We start from the raw sequence: 20,176 nt of genomic DNA on the forward strand, positions 1-20,176 counted from the left end.
AAAAGCAACTCACAGATTGTGCCCAGATCCTAAGTTCAAGGTCTGGGAACAAACAGACATAAACAATAATCTGTGCAGCCCTCCTGCTAAAGCAGGTCACTCTCTTGTCCCCAACTGGCTTGGACAGAGTTCTGGGGAAAGGGGGTGCTGTCATATTGACTCTGCCCATTCTGCCTGCATCACAGGATTCCAGCCACACCCCCATTGTTTCATTGTTCTTTCTGACCAATGGGATACAAGAATGGTGGCCACGCCCACATTCCATGCTGCCCAGTAGCACTGTGATTCCCTCTGTTTGTTGACAACACTACCAGCAGTTGAGGAAGGTAGAGATGGCTGAGTGGTGAGCAAGAGACTCCAGACCTAGGAAGAGAGGCCTTCCTCAGGCCCACCATGTGCCCGCCTGTGCCGCTGCCCCTCCCCCCTTCCCCATGGAGCAGGATTTCAAACCTGGTGCTTATGGGTTCAGACCCATGGATTCCTCAGGCAATGGTGTAATGGTGTGCCACGAGCTAGCTTGTGGCTCTGACCTGGTCGTGGCTGCCCTGTTCTCTGCTCAGGGCCTGAGTGTCTGTCATGCCTCTGCCATTGCTGCTTGCCCCACCTTGAGCAGTTCCCAACAACTTCTGCCAGCAACACATGTGAGCCCCGCACCCTGCTACTCCATATCCCCCTCACCTCCAACCTGGAACCACGCCTCCCCTGTGCCCCACAGTCTGGCCCACACACTGGACACAAATGTGCCCCAGGGGTGGAGGTAGGTGTTGACCCGAGTATCCCACCACCATTCCCAGCGGCTAGTGTCCCAGGATACAGAGAGATGCAGGGTTGGGTGAAGAGTGGGTGCCACAGATCCTCTGGCCTGGAGCAGTGGGAACCACACAGCCTCACATCAGCGCCCTTCCTCTCCCTGGCGGGAACCCAGTGACTTTAATCAGAGGTGGGGAGCAGCATGTCTACACCTGCCTTCTGGGGTCTATTCCTTTTTTTCTGGAGATGGGAGATGTTGGATACAGAAGATAGACACCCTTGCTGTGTGAGCCCTTGTCTTCTGTGCTCGGTCAATCTTTCACCTGAAGACAAAGAGACACAGAGAGACAGAGAGAGGGACAGAGAGAGAGAGAGAGATCATCTTTTTCCTTGTACAGCCTGACTGTGCTCAGGTGAGTAATGAGTTGGCAAATTGCAGGTGCTGCATGGATGAGACTTCTGTCACCGGTCTGGATGTGTGTGTGTGTGTGTGTGTGTGTGTGTGTGTGTGTGTGTGTGTGTGTGTGTGTGTGTATGTGTGTGTGTGTAGAAGTGGGTTGTAAAAAGGAGGCTGAATGTTTTGGTAACTTCTATCTGCTATCTTTGGGGCATGTATGGGCTTCACAGCTGAGGTCTGGGGGCCTGGAATGGTGAGAGGCGTGAAGGGGACACAGCACACTTAAATTACAAGAACAAGGGATCTGTGTGCAATGGAGCTGTGTACTCCCTTGGGCCTGGTTGGTGGCAGTGCGAGCTTGGGAGGACCTGGGAGTGCGGCCTGCAGGGGATAGCTTCCTAGGGGGACAGAGAGCAAGGCCAACACTTAGTGAGGATATGAATTATGCTAGTATGGAGCGCAACAGCATAGGTCAGACTCTGGGTCTTCTCATCATGATGTCTGATGGGCGAGGCCAGCCCTATTTTAAATGTTGAGCTATGATCTTCAGATCTCAGCCTCCTGAGTACCTAGGATTATAGGCATGAGCATCTGGCACTGGGACTCTGGTTCTTTATGGTTTATTAGGGTTTGACCTCAAGGCCTTAGGCTTGCCAGTCAGGTCTTCTACCATGTGAGTCAAGCTCTTCTGTCTTGGGCATTTCTGAGAAGGAGAATTAATATATGCTCAGGCTGGGCCGGATCATGGTCCTCCTATCTGTGACAGGCATGAACCACTAGGCCCGGTCTTCTGTAGTTGGGATGGTAGACATATAGCGCCACGCACAGTCATTGGTTTAGATGGATTGTCCCAAACTCAGTCCATGGCAGCCGATTCTTGACCAGAGGTGAAGCTCTGGGTTGGACCTTGACCATTCGACTTCAATCTCCTCATGTGACAGTTGTGAGGAAACAAGGGATTAATACAGAGGGATCTCTGGAGCAGGGACAGGCACAGAGGGAGGGACCATCTGATACTGTTCTTGGCAATTCTGTGAGCATATGTTAGGAAGATACCTGGAAAGATATCCGATGGTGTGTGTTATTAATGGTGCAACAGGTAAGGGATTGTGAAACAAAACATGGCTCTCTTTCTTTATTACCCTATCCCCATGAGTAACGGGATCCTTCACTTTGTTCAGTTATGAAGCTGGGGAAACTGATGCACAGAGAAGCCGGGTGAACTACTAATAACTTCCAGCTGACAGGAAGCTCGGCCTGACTTCTCTGCCATCCTTCCTAGGACAATGAGTGCTATTCAGTCCACTTCTTGTGGTGGGAAGTCCACTTCTTTTCAGTCACGGGGCTTGAACTTTGGGCCCGGGGCAGCTCCCTGAGCTCCTCAGCTCAAAGCTAGCACTCTACCACGTGAGTCACGGCACCTCTTCCAATTTTCTGGTGGTTCTTTGGAGATAAATGTCTCACAGGTGTTCCTTCCTGGGCTGGCTATAAACCACGATCTTCATATCTCAGCCTCAATTGTACTTCAGCTTATAGGCCTGAGCCACCAGCACCTGGCTTAAGTGTAATTCTGACCTTCTTTCTTTCTCTTTCACTCTCAGGAACTGATTCAATGCGTGCTGGAGGAGGTGACCCAGCATCCCCATGTGGTTGGAACCAAGGTGGCCCTCTCATTCTGGAGGTAGGCTGTGGGTCAGGAGCTGTCTCACTCAGTCTATTGTACCAGCTCCATGAGGTAAGTCCCTCTGTGCCCTGTCTACAAGGTGACAGTTATCCATTGCCCATCTAGCCTTCCTGGACTCCGTATTGTGGTCAATGCTCTTTTCTAGCAAAAATTTTCTGGTTAAAATTATGATACATAGTTACAGAATGAAAAGGTAATGCATCTTAAGAAAGTCATTTAGGGTTCTGGGAATGTGGCTTCATGGTATGGTGATTGCCTCGCATGCATGAAACCCTGGGTTCAATTCCTCATAAATAGCAAAGGAAACACTGGAAGTGGTCCTGTGCCTCAAATGGTGGACAAAAAAGATAAAAAAGAAAAGCTGAGGAATAATTCCCAAGCTCTGAGTGTCAGCTCCAGGACTGCCAAAACAACAACAGCAACAACAACAATGAACATTTAATTAGTAAATGAAAAATAAAGAACCCATACTTGGAATGTATAATTGCTCCTTCCATACTGATACCTGACAATAGTCCCTAATTAATGTACTTTACCTGTGTTAGGATACTGTGTTGAAAAAATATTTTGTTCATTAGGTCATATCAATTAATGCCAGGAATGTGCTTAGATGTTAGGTGATTATTTCTGGAAATTCAAAGATTCCAGGCTTTTGAGTGTGGTCACTGCTAATCACAATGAGAAGGGTAGTCTAAGTGAGATTTGGAAACTCTTTTGGCAAGTCATCGCACCAAAAAGGCAGAGGCTAATTAACAGTTGTGACAGAAGAGAAGGAATAACTCCAGATGGAAAGAAAAAATAATAGTAACTAAGGTATAGCAGAAAGCGTTCTAGGGAACTATTTTTGGTTATTGAAAAACTAGTTATCAACTAGGTTTATTCCTCATTGCTTTTAGCATTCAAAATATCCTAGGTTAGTTCTTAATCTCTGTGTGATAAATGTATCTCCTTCTATGCTGTTCTTTCATACCTGATCTCCTTTGCTTTCTAAAAATCTGTCTTTCTATATTTCTCTATGAACATTTTCTGATACTAAATACACCTACAAAGATGAAAGGGGATGTTAATATAAGAGTCCCATAGCTCATGAGTCATTAATGTAACAAAATGTGAAAGGAGGACATATTTATTGCTACCTCAATTATTCTGAAAAGCTGCAATGTCACATCATTTGGTTCAGATTTCCATTCTTTGTCTACATAGTGACATTAAGTGTACATAAATGCAAATATGAGCTGGGTGCTAGTGGCTCATGCCTCTAATCCTAGCTACTCAGGAGGTTGAGACCAGAGGATTTTGGTTCAAAGCCAGCCTGCTCAGGAAAGTCCATGAAACACTTATGTTCAATTAACCCCCAAAACCCGGAAATTGTGTTATAGCTAAAGTGGTAGAGTGCTCAGTTGAGCTGATGATCTGAGAGACAGTGCCCAGGATCAATGTTCAATCCCCACAACCAACAAAAAAGTGCAAATATGGCTTTAAGTTTCCCCCAAAGGAATGTGAAGTCAATAGTAATCTTCCCAAATGATTTAGTAGTGCACCTACTTTGGCTGAGTTATTTGTTATGGCTTCTTGCTAAACATTTCTCTTCTTTAAAAATGGTCAGATATTAGCTATATAATAAACTTCATCTCATATTTCTTGGTTCAAAAGAGAAGTCCATACAGTTGATGTCACTTAGCTTTCTTACTGTCTTAGTTCAAAGCCAACCCAGGCAAGAGAGTCTGTCAAACTCTTATCTGTAATTAAATACCAAAAAAGCCAGAAGTGGAGTTTTAGCTCAAGCAGTAGAGTAGTAGCTTTGGGCCAGGTGGGAAAGAAAGACAACTGTTCAGGGACAGGGGCCAGTCTCTAAGTTCAAGCCCCAGAACAAGCACAAACTAAACAAACAAGAAAACAAAACAAACCCTGGGTGTTTCTTTGGGACTCTCCTTAAAATAATGGTGATCTGAGAAGAGGCTGCTTTTGCTGATCATACTCACTGGATCCTGCTTTTCTGGAATCCTTATTGTTATGGAAAACACAGGACCAGAATAAAGGAATTGATAACTGATTCCTGCAACAAGAGAATCATCTCAGGAGTGAAACATCCATGCATAAGACACTTTAAAACCTCCATATCTTTACTTCTTTGCAATAGAACACTTTTAAAACAAAGTTACTTTCTTTTGTTCTATGCTGGCCTTTAAATGGTATATTGTTTCCTTTTATAATACTCTCAACCGGAAGTTTACAGACAAGTTTTACATGAGTAAAGGACACACTCAAAAAATTCAGAGACATAGTTTCCTTCAAGCCTTGGATTCTTTTCTTGTACAGTAAAAAGGAAAGCAATAGATAACTTCAACTTTGTCATTTCTCTATGTTCAATCTCTCTCCTGGGATCAGTTTCCACATCCATTAAAAGTTACTTCCATTTTCTTCCAGTAACAAACTATGGTGCTGCTCCAGGAAAAATATGAATGTTTTCTTGCTTCATTGAAATAGCACAAGGACACTTTTGGACATGAGGTAACACGTGTTTCAGAGCCAACTTAGTGAAGAGAAATGAAATTTAAATTGCTTATAAATACTTTATCCATGAGAACATTTTGTTCAAACTTCTTATGTGCTCTGTAAATTAAGGTGAATTTTAAATGAGAAGAATGTTCTCAGATCATTTTTTTTGAGTCTATATGCTGTGTATTAATTTCCCAAGTGTACATGAGCTAACACTAAGAGAAACAATACCAATTATAGGAGAATAAGAAGTTCTGTGTTTATGTATAAGTGTTCACTACAATATAGAAGACTCTAAAAATAAGATAACGATAACATTGAAACAATAAAGCCAAGTCCAGTATGTAGATTTATGGGAGTGATATAGAGAAAGCATTATTGCTAAGTGGAACATGAAGCATGAGGCCAGTCCTTTTCTAAATCACGCTTGCTATTCACCTAAATGTGCAAAAAGGAAAATGGAAGAATGATTCGGTTTCCAACGCAAGTCAGATATGGGAGAATAGATTTAACTGGAAAAAGAGAGTCCATCTTAGGAGAACAGGAATTATACTAGCAATGAACCTGGTGGCTATGATCACATTTCTTTTTTTCCTTTTCTTATATTCTTTTTTTTTTGTTCGTGGCACTTGAAATATGGGACAGGTTGCTGTCCCTCCGAAATGCAGCTCAAGGCTAGTGCTCTTCCACTTGAGCCACAGTACCACTTCCAGTTTTCTGGTAATTATTGGAGAAATGAGTCTCCAGGACTTTCCTACCCATGCTGGCTTTAAACCCAATCCTCAGATCTCAAAACAACTGAGTTTATGACCACATTTCTAACAGTGTACACTCAGGATATGTAATGTATAATGTTCATCTGTCTTTACATGAATTCTCAAGTTAAAAATCTGGGCTACAGGTTAGACTTTACACTCACAAAAGTGTTTGAAGTTTAAAAGTTGATACTCCTGGATAAATAAAACCTAAGAATGTAAAGGAGTCTGGTAAGTTCAATTTGCATCCAGCTTGGACAGTATAGGCTTTGCGACACTACCTATAATTAACCAGGCAAAAGCTGGAATACCACTCACGAGCAAGATTGCTGAATAACAGCTTTAGGTTTTTGCATACATACATACAATCATACACATACACACAGAGGCACTTATAGGTGCACACAAAAATACACAAATGAAACAATGCTCAGAATATGTAGAAAACATAGAAAACAATAGAAAACAGGTCTTGAGTAAGATTAGAATCAAGTGATAATTTTTATTATTAGCAAGCCCTCACCTGAACTTTCCCCCAGAAGTTGAGAATATTACATTGGTACGGACCAGAGATTGTAAGAGAGTCTAACAATCATTATTAATGGGATAGGATCCATGGAGGAATGAATCAGGGAACCCTGCAGATGCATCTGAAAATGTTCATATCCTGTGTCAAATGATAAAACATCTTTGAAAATAGTACATAAACAGTCTGAGCAGTCAGTCTAATGGATAAGATCAGAGGAGAATTTCAGAATTGTTAGTCTGTTATAGATTATATAAACAAACTATGGCAGGGCAATGTGCTACAAGTCTAGAATTCTTGCACTCAGACAGGAGATTAGAGAGTGGAATTACATAAGGATACCTTCCCTGGACAACGTGAATAATTTTGTCTCAGTAAAACAAACCAAACAACAAGAAAGGAATATACAGTTGGAAGCTTGGGCTAATTGTGTCATTATGTTTTGAGAAGTCAAGGTTCCTAATGAATGCAACTCATATATATCCTCACTTGTGTTTTAAATGCTCTCATCATTACAGAACATTCCTAGATGCAAAATAGCTCATGATTCCCATCCAAAAATTTGCAAAAGTAAGAAAGCCTCATTCTGTTGGATTCCAAATAAATGTTGAAGGATTACAAAAGCTTAAGTCTGGAGAAATAGTAACGTTTGCCTAATGTAGGACTTTGTAGACCTTGTTAAATTAGAATTTACATTTAAAATATATTTTTTGGTTTTGTTTGTAATTTCATATTCTATAGGATACTACAAAATTCTTTTTAAGTAGAGGGATTAAGTGAAAAATTCACAAATGATTCTGGCATTCTATTTGCCTAGATATTCTTTCAAGAGAGTTATAATTAGAACATAGTTAATAGATAATTCACCCAGTTCATGTATACCATGTTAATGTGAATAATCCAGCAGAGTTGCCAACAAATGGATGACATTAATTTATAAATTTAGAAAAACCAATATTTTAATGGTTTGCTTTAATACGGTATGAACAGAGTAATTGTGTGACATCTACTTTCTTCTACCTATATGTAATACAGGAAGCCATTTCCTTATATACGTGCCTATGTATAAATGAAGAAAAATGCTAGGTTTGTGGTTTGTTTTCAGTTTTGTTTTTGTTTTATGGGTTCGTCCTAGAGCTTGAACTCTTGGCCTGGGCAGTGTCTCTGAGCCTGTTTATACTCAAGGCTCGTGCCCTACCACTTCAACCTCAGTGCCACTTGAGTCTGGCTTTTGTGAAGAAGTTTTTTGGAGATAAGATTCTAAGAAACCTTCCTGCCTGGGTGGGCTTTGAACCAAAATTTTCCTATCTTTGCATCCTGAATATCTATGATAGTTAAAAAAGTATAAATATAAATAATATTTGCATGTGTTCTGATCTCAAGAATACCAGTGGAGGAAAAATGATGCAGTTCATTTTATTGTGGTGTTCTTTTCAGAACAAGGAGGGCCTCACATTAGCAGAGGTGTAGTATTTTTTCAAAATAGAGATAAGGTATTCATGATGTGAATTAAGAAATTTAAAGTTGCCCCTTACAAGTTGGAAACTGTTGGGCTAGGATGACTTTATGGCATAAATCTTGGGATTGATGGTCATATTTATAATAGCTTACTCTGATAAACAATTGTTTACTCTTGAATTAATTATTACACATGCTTCATAGTCTTATCCTCTACCAGAATGTGGCTATTTTTCTGTTGACTTCTCAATCTGTAACACCCCATTAGAAAATGCATCTATTGCAGAATTACATAACATGCAAACAGGTACTGTTTTGAATCTCTCAGGAATGTTGCAAATTTAAAAATAAGTAGTTATTAGTCATACGAATTTTGAAGAACACATATATTCTGTCCTCTTAACAACTTACTTACTTTTAAAAGTTATGAGTTTCCATAGCATTAAACTGTTTTCTGTTTTAGAATGAGAAAGTACTAAATTTATTCTTTTTTGAAAAATTTGGCAATTATATTGTGAAAGTATTTTCTAGTTGGATAACATTCAAGTTGATGACCCGCTGATAAAGAAGGGGTAATTAATTCAAATTAGATGCCAAATAGTATTGATTTTTAAAATATTACTACATAAAGAATATTATTTACTGTGCCAATACAGTGAAAGTATATTTTACGCAGCTTATTTTTTTCAATTTTATTATCAAAGTGATGTACAGTGGTGTTACAGTAATTGTAAGGAATTAAATCATAACTTTTCAAACTTGTTAACACTCCCTCATTTTTCTCACAGTTTTACTTCACCCCTTCACCCCTCACAAGTTTTAATGTACGTTTCCAACATATTGTCTTGTGAGTATTGCTATTGCATTGGTTTTCCTTTTGTCCTTTGTCTCACCATTATGCTTTTCCTCTTCCCTTTGCTAATTAAGGTAAATATATACACAATACAAAATGAAATACAGCAGGGATAAACCATAGGGGAAAAACCCAAAGAAATCAGAAATCACATAGTTCATCAAAAACAACAACCACAAATGAAAAAAATCTGGTTCCATATATTTGAATTCATTTTGCTTAGCATCAGCTAATATGGTTATATATATGCATAACAAAGCCACTGGAAAATAATAGCTGCATGGATACTATATCATGAAACAGCATGTTAACTTTTTGATGGTAAGGGTGGAATTAAGATTGATGAATTCGTGATTCTGATAAAGGATTTTCAAGAGTTTTAAAGTTATGACAGGTAAATTTTAATTGTTCAAAATTTTAACAACTTAGCCTATTAAGAAAATTTAAAATTGCCTGGAAGAATAGGCTTTCATGCAAAGAAATCCAAGGAAACTTAGTAGAGAGGGAGAAATGTGGATGAAGATGGCTCTTTTTCACACTAAACAATCTGACCTCAGAAACCTTGCTGTAAGTCCTGTAGGTTCCCTTGGAATTGTCTTTACCCAGGAACTATATTCTCACTGTTTGAAACAAGGTTGTATTGCAATTTAAATTCAAAGTTCTTAAAAAAATGAGGCTTCAAAATTTGTGAATTTACCTTTAATTTCCAAGCAGTTATTCTCTGAAAAAGATAATTTGAGTCAAAATATTTAGGGAGAAAGTGCCCTTCATAATGGAAGAAGGTGTTGGGATTACACATTTCTGTTTGTAACACTTTCCACAATGTCTTTGGACATAAAGCAGTGAAACACAGAAAAAAATCTGATTGTATACTTCAAACCAATGATTTCACATTTCTAAGTGACTCACAAAAAATAATATCCTTATTAATATCAGATAGTGAAGACTTCTGTTATTTTATATGCCAAAACGTTCAGAAAAGAATTGAGCAAATGGAAATGTTAATTAAAAAAGTTTTCTTAGAAGCCTTAGCTAAGTGTATTGTCTTCAGCAGTGAAGGGAGGTCAAAACTTTTTTATATAAATTGTGTTAGTATTTTTACTCCCTAAAGTGATTTTACAGAGCCCATTTAGCTCACTACAATGCAGAACTTATTGAATGAAGACATGAAAATAAATTCCACATCCAAATGAGGCAACTTAAAGAGTTTTAAAAAAGAAATAATGAAGATGGAGCAGTGGTGGAACCCATATAGTCCTTCAGGTTCACTAGACCTGAAGCCAAGAAGCTGTGATTAATTGGAAATCCGGCAAGAGCTAAGGGGAGGACATAGAAGTAGGACATAGAAGCATTGTCCTTTTGTAACAGACACTGTCTTCCAAGGTATGGGTGATTTAACTGTATTCTCCTCCATACATCTTGGTGAAGAAATGCAAGACCAAGAAAAAAATAATATATAGAAATAATTTTGCATGGAATAACTTCACTGTTCCTGATATGGTATCTCAGGAGAATCTTAAGAGAGAAGATAAAAGTGCAGTATTTTTTGGTTTCCTCTAAACATCTTGTTAGCAAAATATATCTTTGAGGTTAGACAATTCTGATTGAACCAACATGTGACGGAGTACTTAATTTTGACTTTAGACACAAGAAGTCTTTCAAGGTCAAAGAAAAAATATAGCCAAATATTTGTGATCACAGCTTCTTGGACAGTTTTCTGGAGACATGGTTTTACATTAGATTTCTCCTCATTAACATATATGTTGTTTCATGGCAACCAAATGCAAGAGGGAAGTTTAATGGACTCACTTGGCCAATTAAACAGCATGAAAGAAGCAAAGGACAAATAATATTTAATGAATTACTTTGACGACCAATTACTTTGCCAGAAGAAAGAAGCAAAAATATAATTCAAAATCAATTGACTTAAAATATGAAGAAAGAGTAGTGAAGAGAGATTAGAGAAAATATAGAGGATTGTTTTCTCTCCAGTGGAGTAATGGGTTCTTGATCTTGTTTCTTCTATTCTATCCTCACAAGCTACCAAGTGTGTCTCAGGATTGGATTATCCAGTTTAGACAGAAAACTCTTAGAAGAAAGATATTATTTGCAGCAGATTTAGGTGATTTATAACCTTAGATAATCTATTTAATTCTGTTCAAATTTCTCCCCTATCTCAAACTTCCCATTTTGAACAGCTTTGTTTGCTTTTCCCAATACAGCCCTACTTTAACTGATTAAAATTTTGAGATGCCATATTCATACTCTCTAGAGATTGTTGTTAGGTTGTAATTTTTGTGTGCTTTTGTTTCTTGTTGTGTTTTTTAACTGAATTTTAAAAGGTAGTGCAATTGTGTTACAATTAAATATATCCATCTAATTGTCTAATGCTCCTAGATTAGAGTCACTCTTTCCATCATTCCTCACCAACCCGTTCTCCAAGATTTATTTCCAATTTACCACGTCCTTTATCATATGTGCACATTGAGTATTCTAACTTTACTTGCCACTTGTTCATTATTCATTCATTCTATGTCTTTACTATAATTCCTCTCTGGTTTCAACTTCCTGATTGTCATTCTGTTAAACTGTGTATTAATACTTTGAAAGGTTTATATACATTCCATGGACTTTCAATCCTGCATATTCTTGAACTATGTCAGCCTATATTTCCATAATTGATTCATCTGCAGCAACAATTTGCAAGACTGGAGACGTGAAGCACCTAAACATGATTTTATTCTCATTCATTTAGAAGATTAATCTTTAGTCGAAAAGAAAGTTAAAAATTTATTAGAATGTATTCTTAACTACGAATTTTTATAAATGGCTTTGTACAATGGTGAGATTCTTTTATTTTACATGGAATAATATTTTCTACTACCTATAAGTTTTGGAAAAAGAAGAAAATATAATTTATTCCTAGAGAGGAATATGATAGAAATAGAAGACAGATATTATGTTTGTCATATCTCTGAAGAGTACCGATATTCAAGACTTAAAGTCATATTTCTTACTATGTTAGACAGAGGGAAAATATAAAATAACATATGATAAGGCAACTATTTTTGACTTTTTAAAATGTAACTTATTAAATGATGTAATTTATTAGCTAATGTTTGGGTTTGAAATTTAGGAGGCTGATCTATTTATCACATTTCTGGAAGGCCCTTACTGAAAAACACAAATTGTGGGTGGTACTATTTCTACACTTTAATGAAAGGTTGAATGTGTTTTGCATTAGTGTTGTGTAAATAATTCAACTCTATTGTAACTTGTTCCCTACACTTGAAAAACTTGTAATGTCACTAAGTATCATCAACTTGTCAAACGTTATTTTGGCGAATGTGATTTTGAAAAGTTTATTTGAAAAGGAATACACTTTTAGGAGATTCAATGTAGATTATCATTGGTTTGAGAGTGACATTTTTATAGCACAGAACCATGTTGTACTGAAGTCCCAGTGTTTTGAAGCACTTCTTAGTGCTTCAAATGTTTTTTCTGAATTATATTTGACCTCTAAGTCAAGTTTTCTGGGCTTTGGTAGATCAATTATGGATCTATCCTTCCAGCAACTATGTTTTGGCCAATTTATGTTGGAATAAAATCTTTCATTAATCATAGGGGTGGGGTATTAAAAATAATCTTATGACACTTTGTGAACTTGTTCACTCATATGGGCTGGTCATCTGTAAGTTGAATGTTTGAATTACAGTACTTTCTCTCAAATTTTGTGATCTCATCCTTCATTTTAAATTGCCTTGCATTTCACAATTGCTTGCTGCTAATTCCTGCATCTCAAGGAATTGGGGCCCTGAAATGAAGGAAATGAGAAATTGAGATGGGTATTCAATTATTTGTGTTGACATGTTGCATGGGCCTTGGTGGGAAGACTTGCCCCTATTATCTGATGATGCAGGCAACTGGGACCTGGGATCCTAGGACCCATGGTTACTGCAGAAGAATAATATTTTTTAGACATCTTAGCAAAATTTGGACATAATCAGTAGGAATGCTTCAGAAATATGGAGAAAAACAGCCTGGGACAAGAGAGTTAAAACAGTAAACAGAGCAGCAGGGTAAAATCCATTATAGATTAGAGGAAAACACTGTTTTTTACCATGTGGATTCAGAAGACCAAGAACAGTTACAATGTATCACAAGTTTATACTAAAAACATTGCATTGATACTTTTTATAGTCTAATATATATTTTAAACCTAATTATTTATATTCCAAATCTATTTATTGGAATAAATAAGTATCAATTTATTTGTCCAATTATCAACTAATTCCAGTAAGTTTCACTGTGTGAAATATAAAATAAGCACATATAAATATAAAATATATAACTATATATAATATAATTAAAAGACATGTGTGCTGCATTGTTCTGTTGTAGTTACTGTATCAAAGGCAACTTTGTTTTAAAGTATTATTCCATTATCTCTACCTCAGTGTTTGATAGAGTTAGACCTAAAACTTTACCATTTGTAGATTTACAGCATGGAGGCAATAGAAAACACTGTGATTAAAACATTATCAATTTAATGCCTAATAATGAGGAGAAATATATGGACTTCTGAAAATATTTGGTGATAAAAAGGCAGTAGTGTAAGTTCCTGCCTGGTTGGATGGTAGACAGGCCAGGACATTAAGTAATCATGCATACCAACAATTTTTTCACCTTCTTGGCTTTAGCTACTTTTGAAATGGAAGGTATAATAAACAATTATATTTTGATAAAATACCTTCTAGTCTGAACAGTTCTGTTTGAAATGTTCATCTCTCCATGATCCCTTGTAACCAAGATTAGTTTTGTTCCAGTAAGACAATCTATGCTGTCAGGGTAAGATGTTCTGATTGGTCTGTTCCCACATGGAAAAAGCGTAAAGGCTCAGGTAGACATTTGTGCCAGTAACACCTCATTTGGGAAAATGTCAGCTGAAGAAGTTTAGAAGTAGCTCTCAAGCAACGCTTACTTTGAATCCATTAGGTCCACAAAGCTAATTCAGTTGGATAAATAAATACTTGAAAAAGCCATCACTTTTGGACCTATCTATAAATAATTGAGAGTACGATCAAATTCCAAATCAAAAGACTTAAGATAGTCATTCACAAAAAAATTTGCAAATGTGAGTAATCAACTGATCAATATAATTTTTTCCACTATTCACAGAATTTTGGGGAAATAAGACCGATAGCATTGTTAGGAACAATAAGGTTTCCTTGTTACAAGTAGGCACCCATAGGTATAAGCCTGTATAAAGATTGCTTCATTAACTACATAATTTAGAGGATACCACATGCTTCAGCAGCATGTATACTCAAATTACAATACAGATACTAACATGGCACTTGCACAAGGATAATATGAAAATTTGAGAAGTATTCCATATTTTTCATTCTTCAGATGCAAGAAATGAAAAACAGTTATTAAAAAGTTGATTACAAAATTACAAGTATAACAATACACACAATTCATATAATTAAATTTAGTTTGACATCAGTGTATTAAATCTTCACCTCAGATAGGCATTTACATAACATAAACTTTACAAAAATTTTCAAATTAGACAACATTGTCATTTTATCCCAAAGAAAAAAAATATTACGACCTAGAAAAAAAAGGAATAAAACTGTTTCTATATGGAATGCAATCGGAAAGGACATGTTAATGAACCTATATATTATAAAATAATGTAGAATTCAAAGTATATCTAGGAGAAAATAAAATAAATTATGAACATTATGCAAACATAGAATATAGAATATTTTAAAATATACATTTTCATGCAAGCACCAGAAATATTTTATCTTCTGTACTACTCATTTCAACAGGTAAGTTAAAATTATTTCTGATTAAAAAATCACAAACCCTGCAGAAATCATTGTACATGTATACAAAAACTATTTAATACATTTTGACATCCAATGCAGGCAATTCACTTGGAAGAATTCTGCGGAATCCATGAATTTTTACAGTAAAATATTGGTGTTGCCAGGCACTGGTGGCTCATGCCTATAAACCCTAGCTACACAGGAGGCTGAGATCCGGGGATCATGGTTCAAAGCCAGCCTGGGAAGGAAAGTCTGTGGTATTCTTATCTCCAATAATCCACTAGAAAACTGGAAGTGGAGCTCTGGCTCAAGTGGTAGAGCACTCATCTTGAGCTGAAAAGCATAGGGATAGCTCCCAGGCCCAGGGTTCAAGCCCCATGACCGACCAAAAAATAAAAAAAGATATTGCTCTTAGGACTTAGGTGAACAATTTGTGCAGCCTTCCAAAACTTCATAGAGGTAATGATACATGCTTATCTTTTTGGCAATATCAAATGCAGTTTCTTCTATGTTGTTCTTCAGGCCTGGTTTTATATAATGGTTCAAAAGAAGGAGATCCAGTGTATCTTTGCTATCTCAATTCTCAGCAGCAAGATGTGAGGGTGTCAAGAGGCCTTTAGTTTGCGCATTGGTATCTGTATCATGATGAAGTAGGAAAGAAGCCACTCTGGTATTATTCCACGTATATGCACTATGCTGGGGTGTCCAGTCATCTACAGTTATTGCATGTGCCACTTGAGACACCAACTCACTGACAATGCCTAAGTGTCCACTGTAGGCTTCTCGATGAAGAGAGGTATACTCATCGTCATCCCTACTATTCACTGAGTGGCCTTTTGGGAAAGAAGTCTCCGCACTGTAGTAAGCCGAATATTTTTGGCAGCCCAATGAAGAAACTTGCTTGGATCCTTCTCCATTTTTTTCTTGCAGTTGATACCATTCCTTACTTTTTCATGTTGTTCCTCATATTCCTAAGAATTTTCTAACCAGAGACTTTGAGTGCCAGTGAGAATGAGGTGTCCATGTATTTCCCTAATAGTTCATATTGTTTGAACTGGTCAGAAATATTCGTTGAATTTTCTGCATCTGTTTATTCACCATTATTTGTTTTCTCTTTTTCCAATTTTACTATTCGAAATTATTCTAACTGGAGAGTAGGGAATTTATGGAGAGCAGAGGAAAGATGTTCCTCCGTATTCAAACATACACACTGAAAATGAGGACCAGTGATGTCTTCATGTGCAACTTATTCTAGGAATGAGAAAATAGGATCTAATGCCTTCTATATAAATGATTTGGGAAATGGCAAAGCAAAAAGTGAAATGATGCAACCAAAAATATAAAAGCAAAATAAATTAGGATAATTATGGAACAATCATATTATCCATGAGAACCAAGAAAAGGAGAGAGAGAGAGACAGATGTGCAGTGACCTAGCTAGCCACAAAATCTATGCCTCTGATCAATTTATAGAGCAAACAAAATTTTATTTTTTAAAAAAGATAGAAATAGAATTCATGTAATTGCTTGAAGTTATTAAATACATTTTTAGTAGCCTACATAAAGCGACATAACTTTGATCAAATTACAGAAAATCAACTAAATCCTTTATAATTCTAGTAACAGATCTGACTGAAATCAGTTGAATCACGCTTTTCCTGTACAATGAAGGAATAGGAGGGTAGTAAAGCAGCTAGAGAAGTCAGGGAGATGGTATCTGTGACAAAACTTTGTGGAAATTGGCATTGAGAATTTCTTACTCATGATCCACTTGCACTGGAAGCATGATTCTGAACTATTGCTTGCTGATTCTGAACTACTGATTTGATCATTATATTCTCCAAGAAAAAAATGTGAATTGATAGTTAAGGACTACTAATACATTTTGACCTCCTCACTTTCAATCATCAACATCACATGAAGACTATAGACAGGCCTACTTTTTAGATGAAAGCAAATATCTTTTAAAAAAACAAGGAATGTATGTAGTCATGCAAAGGACTTCTATTTTACTAATGACTCATGCATTTTTCTAATGTTGGGTACCAATATATAATGGATCTATTAGAAAACTCTTAATGCTCATATGTTCAATGGTGAGTTCTCTTACACTATATCATGGTATTTTTTGTGTATGGTCTTAAGAATAAATTTACATTACTAACTTGTATTTCTGACAGGACAGTATCATCACTGTACACCTTGCTTCTATACTCTCATTTTTAAATTAATATCTAAGTATGTGCATTAGATACCTATAGAGGAAAAAGTAGAAGCCACACTCATGGCTTATGTCTTTAGTAGTAGTTAATCAGAAAGATGAAATGTGTGGATTGTGGTTTGAAAGCAAACCAAGGAATAAAAAGTTCATTAGATTCTGATTTGAAGGTAACCAGCAAAAGCTAGAAATGGAGCTGTGGTACATGCAGTAAAATGCTAGCCTTGAGAAAACTGAAACAAAAAATAAATACTGGGACAAAGCCAGGTCCTGAGTTCAAGCCCTAGCATTTGCACCAAACAAATGAATTAATTAATAAGGCAATTAATTAATTAAAAATAAATTAAGTGGTCACATGTGGAGAGTCAGATAAAATGTAACATGCGTGGTGATGGTTTATGTATTATTTTGTAATAAGGCATATTATCATTTGTCCTAATCACTAATATTTTATTTGAACTTTTTTGTACAATAAACCCTGAATTTAGCATGCATGTATATGTGTGTATACATGTGCGAACATGTGTGTATGTGTATATGTGTGCGTGTGCTGTTGCAATGTTGCTTGCCAATGTGGACAGGGTGAGGCTGAAAAGAGCTAACTGTGTTGCAATGTTTTTATTTATCAGTCTTCTCTCATGTCATTTCAGTGGAACCACCCGTCTGTACATATTATTTGTCTAATAATAACGTCATCATAATCAAAGCATTTACAACTTTAAGTTAGATAAAGAGACTGCTTTCAGCTCTTATTGTATGTTAGGTAAGAAGATACAGACATAATTAGGTAGTAAGTTATTGCTGTAAAATCATTGTCAGTACAAAATATATATTTGACCTCTTAAATTGGTTATACTTTTAAGATACACTCATGGAGTGATTTGGACCGACTTTACCAAACAGATATTACTCTCTCGTTATTCCTGTAAAACACAAATTGGATAAACTCTTTCCGGATTTCTGTTGAAAATCACTTTCTTTGCAAGATCATATCTATTCTCACTAAGAGATAATCAAACCCATATTACGTTTGAATATCCCATCTTATTGATTGAAAGTAAGTATTGTGGATATGCTTGTTAGATATTCCTTTCAAAAATGAACAAACAAAAAGCATGTGTCATGTCCAGATTGTGGACGTATTTGAAAGTGTTTTGTACATGCACAGGGATCTTTACTAATGGCTCTTTTGTGGGAGTAACTATGGCAATTTTAACAAATAAGGCTTATATAACATCCCAGAGCAAGTCTTGCAATTTCTGAAAATCCTTTGAATATTTTAGTTTTATTTCAGTTCATTGACTATAGAGATAAAATTTCTGAAATAAAAATTGTTAAGATCTGTAAATGTAAGTGGGTATATAGGCATTTTTATGCATCGTTTCATGAAAACCCAGTTTTTATGAAAGTAAATGGAATAGAATAAAAGAACGTAAGTGAATTGGGTAAGCTAATTATTAGTATAACTTTGTTTTCTATTAACAGTCCATTGAATGTACATGATGCACTTAAATTATTTCCTTTGTGTCTCTGTACTTCAGTTAGTTTTAGACTCTCTTTAGTTATGAGTGAACTTTTAGTATAAATAATGATCTCTTAAAATGATTAGGATTAGCCTTTTGTTTTGTGTCCTACTCCCAAGAAAATGAGTTATTTTTAAGTGATAATAGTTTATCATTATCATTATCATTATCATAGGGAATCATTATCATGATCATAGAGAATTTAAAAATGCAGTAGTATTGATGTCTTTTTAAACCAATTGTATTCACAAGTTGGAGAGTCTTAAATTCATACTTAGGACTTGGTGTCTATGATTTTTACCCTCTCGTTCCTAACATTAATGATAGGTCAGACTGCATTTTTGTGTATATGAAGGGTAAAATATTTATCTGGGGTCAAAAGTGATTTTTATATCAGTCTTATTTTAATAACATTTTAAAGTAGTACATTTCTCTCAAAATGTTGGGTATAAAAAACAATGAAAACACTTCTAATGGTAAACAATTTAGGTGAGCTACAATGTGGAAACGATTGCTCCAAAAGACCTGCAGTCTGTTTCCATCAGGAATTGGGCAGGTCATTCTTTCAGTAAGAATGGGTTAAGAGATGGGGTCCCCAGGCAGTACAGTGTTGAGTGAAGGAATAAAATATGATTTCTACTATTTTGAGCTAGAAACCAAGAATGTTATAGTTTAGCAGTTCCTTTCACCAGAGAGGTATAAATTGATTATGAACTTGGAATTTTCGTATTACAGTTACTTATTTTCTTTTTTTTTGTTGTTGTTGGTCATGGGGTTTGAACTCTCGGCTTGGGTACTGTCCCTGCACTCTTCCACTCAAGGCGAGCACTCTACCACTTGGACCACAGTGCCACTTCCAGCTTACTAGTGGTTTATTAGAGATAAGAGTCTCACAGTCTCTCCTGCCCGAGCCGGCTTTGAACCTCAATCCTCAGATCTCAGCCTCCTGAGTAGCTAGCATTATAGGTATGAGCCACTGGTGTCCGCTTAATTACCTATTTTCTAAGAAAGATGAAGTGAAATATTATTAGAGTGTGCACAATAATTTTGGGAAATTTTCCTAGAATTAGTAGCCTGAGTGCTGGTATTTAGTTATAAAATAGAATGAGGTTATTTGATATGGTGGGACTGGACCGCAGGCTAACACTTACTATGTGTGCAAAGTTGTACTAGTAATTCCAACTCTGAAGACTTAAATATCATCATCTTAGAATTAAAAATAGAAGTAGTTCCACTTTATGGGATTATTGTAAGGATTAAATTAGATACCAAAGGTAAAGCACTTGGAAAAACAATCAGAGTTTGATACTTTGTACCTGTTATTTTATCATGTGATATATTCTAATATTTTTACTGTGATTTTTATATTGTGTCTATTTAGGATATGCAAAGAGATGTATTGACATTCATTGCATTGTTCACTTTTTGTCATTATGAGGATAATACCTACAAAGAAAATTTCTGAGAAGTAAATTATCATATTGACTCATGGTTTAAGATCAGATGTCTCCATTGTTTTTAATTATATTTTTATTAAATAGTTTTACGAAATGTTTTCCATTCAACGAATCACTTTATAAGAACAATGGATCTTTACATAGCTTCCTCACATCCTTCCAAACCTCACCCCACTTTCATTTTTTCTAGTTTCATACTATCTGCATTGAATATTAT

General features: G+C 36.2%; 1 pseudogene; it reads left to right on the forward strand.

The window, feature by feature from the left end:
* Nucleotides 1-14,227: 14,227 nt before the first annotated feature.
* On the forward strand, nt 14,228-14,324 carry LOC122127611 (annotated as a pseudogene).
* Nucleotides 14,325-20,176: the final 5,852 nt, after the last annotated feature.

This window comes from Dipodomys spectabilis, unplaced genomic scaffold, assembly GCF_019054845.1.
Source record: "Dipodomys spectabilis isolate Male_0828 unplaced genomic scaffold, ASM1905484v1 ptg000304l, whole genome shotgun sequence".
Lineage (NCBI taxonomy): Eukaryota > Metazoa > Chordata > Mammalia > Rodentia > Heteromyidae > Dipodomys > Dipodomys spectabilis.